Below are 6,798 nucleotides of genomic sequence, written 5' to 3' on the forward strand. Positions count from 1 at the left end.
GTTTCCTATGAATTTTCACCCAGTACTTTGGTCAACATTATGGTTTGCATGTAACAGAAACAACTCAAATTGCCTGGGGGAGAGGGAGAAGGGTTATCTTCAAAATCTGAAAAATTCAATGAATAATTCTTCTTTCTGAAACAGCTGAACCCAGGGGATCAAACAATGCTTTCAGAGGTCAAGATCCTTCTATGGCTTGCATAGCTTTTCTCTGTGTTGGCTTCATCATTTGATGTGTTCTTTCTATGTGGAAGCTCTTGGCACCTCCAGGCTTATGTTCTCCTTGGCTTCTCTTTCCCAATTGTACATTCTTGCACATTCCTGGAATTGAGTGCCAGGTACCTAATGACTAATTTAGCCATCTCTGAACAAGTCTGGAAATAGGGGTCGACTCTATTCAACTTATGTGGGTTAAAAACTGAGAAGAGGTACTTGCCCAAAAGAAAATCAAAGTGCAATTACCGAAAAAACAAAGACAATTATTAGAAGGAAATTAGGTTCTGGACAGGGAAAAACAACATATATTCACTGCACAGAGTTTATTAGCTTTACGTAATACCAAACACTCCTTGGTTGATACATCATCTGCTCTTATTCAAGACCAAAGATAAATAATCATTTTTGTCTGTCTTTAAAAGAGCCCACTTGATTGCAAAGCACAAAAATCAATTCAACGTAGTTCAAGCAAAAATTGAATTTATTGTATTCTCAACCAATATTACTGTAAGAATTACAGCAAGGCCTCCAAAAACCAAAAAGCAGCTACTGTATGTATGTGAGGGTGTTGGGGCACGGACTACATATAGGATGGAGGGGAGAATGTCTTTTATATTCTGTGTCTTTATGCATCTGTGTGTCTCTTTCAGTCTTCAAATCAGCTTCTCCCTTAAGTAATTTACTCTGTAGTTTACAATATAGCCTCATCTAGACCATGCAGAGACAGCAACTCAACACCAGAATGTTCAAGGACTTCTCTCTCAGCTGTCCACAAAAATCTCAGTTCTCCAGGCCAGATCTTACTGGCGAGTGAAGGTCAGGAATCCACTCCTGGTTCCCCAGATGAGCTGTCTCAATCAGGAATAGAATCAGAGAGGTTGAAGGTGAAGGTAACATAGCTCAAAGCACTTCTCTTTCTGGCACTAAGAGCAGGGAAGGTCACCCAAAGGTGGTGTGGAGGCAAAGAGGAAATTATTGACATCTTTAACACAATCTGATACAATTCTGTATTTTACCCCAAATAGAAGAGAGTAACACAAATAGAATTAAATAAGAGAGTAAGACCCTACTAATGAGAATTCCATTCTATCTGTCAGACCAAAACCATAATTCTCATTTAATTAAAATGGTAAAGAATGAGAAGATTTATGTACCAACATAAGAAGTTCATTCATTTGCAAGCAGAATTACTAAAAATCGTTTATTTTACAAACTAGGTAAGTAATGGTTATAATCAGTAGAATTTGAAGTTTTAATGAATAATAAGAGTAACTGAGTGGGGAGAGGAAGGGAGGAAAAGGAGGAATTGGTAAAGGGACATGAAAATCAACTACATTGTATATTGATAAGTTAAAAGTAAAAATAAAAAAATAACAGAGAAAAAAAGAGTTTCAAGGCAAAAGGTTAAAAACAAAGTAACATTTAACTCCCACCAAATGTAAGAATCTCTAATGTTAAAATATAGTTATATTGATATATCTTTGAAATTTATTTTGGAATTAATACCAAAGTAGTAGAGAATATCTATTTAAATAAATATGTTATTTATAGTAATCCAGTATATATTACAGTTTCAACTTCTAAAGATTCACTAACAGTAAAAGCAGGGTTTTAAAATTGTTTTAGCTGTCTTTACCTTTTGCTCTAACTCTCTTAATAGTAAAGAAAGGGAAATAAAAACATTTTTCCATTAGATTAGAGTAAATTGAATCAACCACACAAAAACGTGTGATTCTAGTATATGCTCCTTTTCAACATTCCATTTAAAATTAACCAACTACCAAGAAAAGCCAAATGCTATTTACGACAGCTCCTTCCAGAAAAAATGGAAAACACTGATTTGATTCATTAATAAAGCAACATTTAGACCACTTAGCAGTAGAAAATCTGCCAAATGTTTTCTATGTTTTACTACTATATATGTGAATATACACATGTGTAACATATACGTATATGTGTATGTGTGTGTATACATGTGGATGTGTGCATATAAACATATATACACTCCTACAGGGGATGGAGAGCTATCAATAGGCTGTGATGAACTAACACTTCATTTAAATCTTGAAATCTGTCTTAACTGTCAGTTTATGGTCATTAGTTCTGGTCATATTAAGCTTGTTATTATTAAATCTCTAGTGCAGGAAGAAAAAGGGAAAAGAAATTCTAAGAATCTCTCAGAAAATTTATTATCTCTAGTTCCTTGAGATTCCTGGGATTGTCATTCTGCAATTTACATCTCCCAGATCCGATATTGTCATTCACCTTGCTAAGTAAGCAATTTTGCAAAGTAGTGAAAGCAAGGGTTTTAAAGTCAGTGGAGTAGAGGTTAAATTTCTCCTTCTCCACTTACTAACTGGAGGATTCAGGACAAGTTATTTAACTCAGCCTGTTTCCTCATCTATGTAATTTATAACTACTTCCCAGGTGGCTGTGTGGATTAACTGAGGTAAAGTATAAAACACTTAGGATAGTACCCAACACAAAATAAACAGTCAATGGTAGCCATTGTTGAGAAAGAATCATTATTTTAAAAAAAAAATACATCCACAGGGTCATAACTACTTCTGAGCTTATATATACTACTTTTATTATACATATGGTAATTATTTTTACATATCTGTCCTATCCACCCTCATTGAACAGTTAGCTCCTTGAGGACAGTGATTTTGTCATTTATTTTCATGCTTAGTCCAGGTCTTGGTACTTACTAGGTGCTAAACAATTTCTTGTAAATGGAACTGAACCTAAAAATAGCTAGAAGCCAATTATTCCCTCTAGGATGCAGAACTATGAAGCTCTTCATTCTGAAACTTTCCATCAAATGTAAGAATAAAAGAGGCAGCTGTTCACAGTAAAACAGGCTGTGTAGTGCTTTTGAACCAATAGAGGAGTTTAAACTCGCAAGGCCAGTACTGAGTTAATGTCTAAAAAAACCTGACCGCTACTTCATTTTCAGTACTGACAGTGTTCTTAGCAATCAGTATAGAAAAAAAAGGCTGCAACATTTTTTGAGATATTGCATCAGACCTTTTGATTCTGGCTCCAACATTTGCTGCATCAATTTGCATTCTGAAGGTTATCTTCAAAGCCAGGAGGGTGAGGAACAGAAAGGTTCGATATAAAAAAATTTCTAAGGGTTACTATATCTAAAAATCCTTATATTTTAAAATTAGTTCCCCCTTGATAACAGGACTCTGATTGTGGTAAGAAACAGCCTTAACTTTTTCTTCCCCTTGAAAATGTAATTTTCCAGTGTGTGAGAATGCACTGAACCACTTTTAAAGCTACGTTCGTGGATATTTCATAGACTGCAGTAGACGTGTGTGTCCTGAAAGAGTAGTATTCTTTTCCTCTAGAATCCTGACTCATCTCCAGGACCAATAACCAGCAAACTAAACTAAATCCATGTGAGGAGTCTTGAACACCTCCCACTTATCCTGAAGATGCCTCAGGGGCTCCCCCGGCCTAGATAAAATTCAGCAAACATTGAGATGTGTGCTAATTACCAGTGAGGAGAGGCTGACTAAAGTCAGGTAACCTAACACCTGCCTGGAGAGTAATGAAGAAAGGTTTATCCTGACCTAGGAACAGAAAGGAGGGCATAAGGTAAGTTTGCAATAAGGAGGAAGAGAAGGAACTTCCAGGTGAAGGGCACTTTGGGTCAGGGTTCTAATTAACCATTGCAAATCATCCCAAGGTACAAGTCTAGAAAAGCTCTTCCCTTGACAGAGTAAGTGCTCCTGTTTAAAATATGCTACATCACATATTGCACACAGGTATTGATATTCAATGCTGAACCCACAGATATGTACAATCAATTATGTTTCAATAAAAAATAATAGTATTGGATTTTTTTAATTAAAAAAATAAATAAAATGAAACAAAATATGTTCTAGCATTCTTAGACTGACAATGTTGAAAGTCTCTTGGTTTCAGCCCTGGGCCATCTTTTCTTTTCCATCTACAGCCCCCTTGCCCTTAGGAACCTTATCCAGTCACCTGACTTGAAATAATATAGTCTGATGACTCCCACATTTTTATCTTCTGAACTCCACCTGCCTACTTAACATTTGAGTGTGAATATCTCAACCATCTCACGGTATCACATCTAACACAGAGCGCTTGATCATCTACCTGTTCCACTTTAGTTTTCTCCATCTCAGTAAATGATGCCACTATCTACTTCCTTCTATTTTTGCAGACAACGTTCTAGTCAAAGCAACCATCCTATCTCTTCTGGACAACTCTTCTCTACCACCCTAGATGGACTTAGACAACCGTCTTTGTCCTCCCAGCATCCATACCCATAATTGCAGTCAATGTGATTTCTTTTTCTTTCAAAGAAGTGTTTAATCATGTCAAACTCCTGAGTAAAGACTTGACATGGTTCACCTTTTCTCTTAGAATCTAATCTCAAGTTCTTAATGCAGCCTAAAGGCCTAGCACAATCTAATCCCTTTCAATTACTACTTTTCCTCTCTCTGCTTACATTCCAAACATCCCAGTGCCTTGAACATGCAAAGTTCCATCTGAGTGCAGTGCCTTGGCAGACACTCTTTTTCCATCCAACCTCAAATACCTTCATAGGGTAACACCTATCAATCTCTCAAGACCTAACTTAAGTGCCACTGTCTCTGGGAAGTGTCTCCATGTGTCTGACCAGGTGAAGTGTGCCTGAGTTGTTTCCTTCTCTTTCTTCTACACTGTAAATATAAGATTATTTGTACATTTTTTGTGTATTGCCAATCTCTTCCTAACTAGAATATGAGCTTAAATAGAAGTGTGGCAATGTTTATAGTGCTGTCTAGTGAATGTTCAGCAGCTGGCATACTGTCTGGCAACAATAAATACCATGTTTTGAGAGAACTCACTAATGAAACCAAGTATGAACCCATCAAGATCAACTAAAGATGGAAACTGTATTAGTCAGGGGTGAGAGAGAGAGAGAGACTGATTTGCTAAAAGAAACTGACTTATGTGATTATGGAGGCTGGCAAGTCCCAAGGTCTGCAGGGTGGGTTGGCAATCTGGAGACCCAGAAGACTCAATGGTGTGGTTCCACTCAGAGTCAAAGACTTGAGAACCAGGAGAGCTGAGGTCTCAGTTTGTTGGCTGGTGGGCTGAAAAAATTCTCTCTTACTCAGGGGAGGGTCAGCCTCCTTGCTCTATTCAGGCCTTCATCTGATTGGATGAGACTCATCCATATGAGGGAGGGCAATCTGCTTAACTCAGTCTACCAATTAAGTGTTAATGTCATCCAAAAGTGTCCTCACAGAAACACCCAGGGTAATGTTTGACCAAATATCTGGACATCCTGTGGCCAATCAATTTGATGCATAAAATTAACCATCAAGCAGCCAAATGGTTCCATGGATTTGGTGGCTTTTTACTCAACATTGAATGTTTTTATGTCTCTAAAATATCAATGTCAAAGCTGAAATCCTAATACACAAAGGGTCTTAGCAAAATCAATATGTCTGACGTGTCAGTGAACAACTTTGTTTATGATTTTCTTTCCCTAACTGATGAGCTGCATTTCATATCAAAAACATAAAAGCCAAGAAAATAGCAGTAGAATTAATCATGTTAGATGGCCAATGGGCTCTCTCTATATCTCTGCCACCCCACATATGCACATTTAACAGTTTTAACACAAGACAGGGTCTTTTCATCAGATTTTTCTGAATTTCTAGAGGCAACTAAAGTAAATTACAGTAAAGAAAAAGAAATTTAGAACTGTATACTCAATACACTTTTCTCAAAGTCTAAGGGAAAGTATTTTAAATTAAAAGTTAGCTGTTTACAGGGGCTCACTTAAATGATGACACATAGTCATACTCTCTATTTTTGTTTCTCTGAAAGTCCTTCTTCTCTCCAGTCTCAAAAGTGAGTCCCTTCGATAACCCTTCAAAGTACAAACGCTATCTCATTTAGAAGAAATGTTCAATCCTGTCATAGGATCCATTGCCTTCCCCTTTCCAGGGCTCACAGTGAGATACAATTAAGCATTCCAGTACATTTTCTGATTTGATTATTCATTCTAGAAAGGAGACACAGAGAAGGCTCCAGCAAAACACTACATTATGCAGTATTTATTGTGTTCCTATTACATGCCAAGCCCTCTGTATTTTGAAGGGTCATCAGCACCATATGGTAAAGATATGCCCCTTCATACCTTCAACTCTCAGAACACAATAAGAGTACATAACGCACACATACATGCAAGCATGCTCCTGAGGAAAAATTATATTTCTCGAATATAAATTAATCTATAAAACTTTCCCTTTCCCACATTGCAAATAGCATTGTACATTACAATGCAAAGCAGTTTCGGTTCTCTTATATACATTCTTGTTCACGCCAACTCAGGGTCTATCTTTGCATGAGAAATTAGCAGATAACAGCACATGTACAAGCAGCACAGACATCTGCTGCACATCACCACTCAAAGGTACAAAATGACTTGGAAAAAATCTTTAAAATTATCTCTTTTTTTTGTTTAGCGTTTCCTTTTACCTTCATCCAAATTTCTTCTCACCCCTAACCCCTTCCTCACAACTGTTTTTTATAGGCAGAAGA

This window comes from Galeopterus variegatus, unplaced genomic scaffold, assembly GCF_000696425.1.
Source record: "Galeopterus variegatus unplaced genomic scaffold, G_variegatus-3.0.2 Scaffold879, whole genome shotgun sequence".
In the NCBI taxonomy this organism is placed as follows: domain Eukaryota; kingdom Metazoa; phylum Chordata; class Mammalia; order Dermoptera; family Cynocephalidae; genus Galeopterus; species Galeopterus variegatus.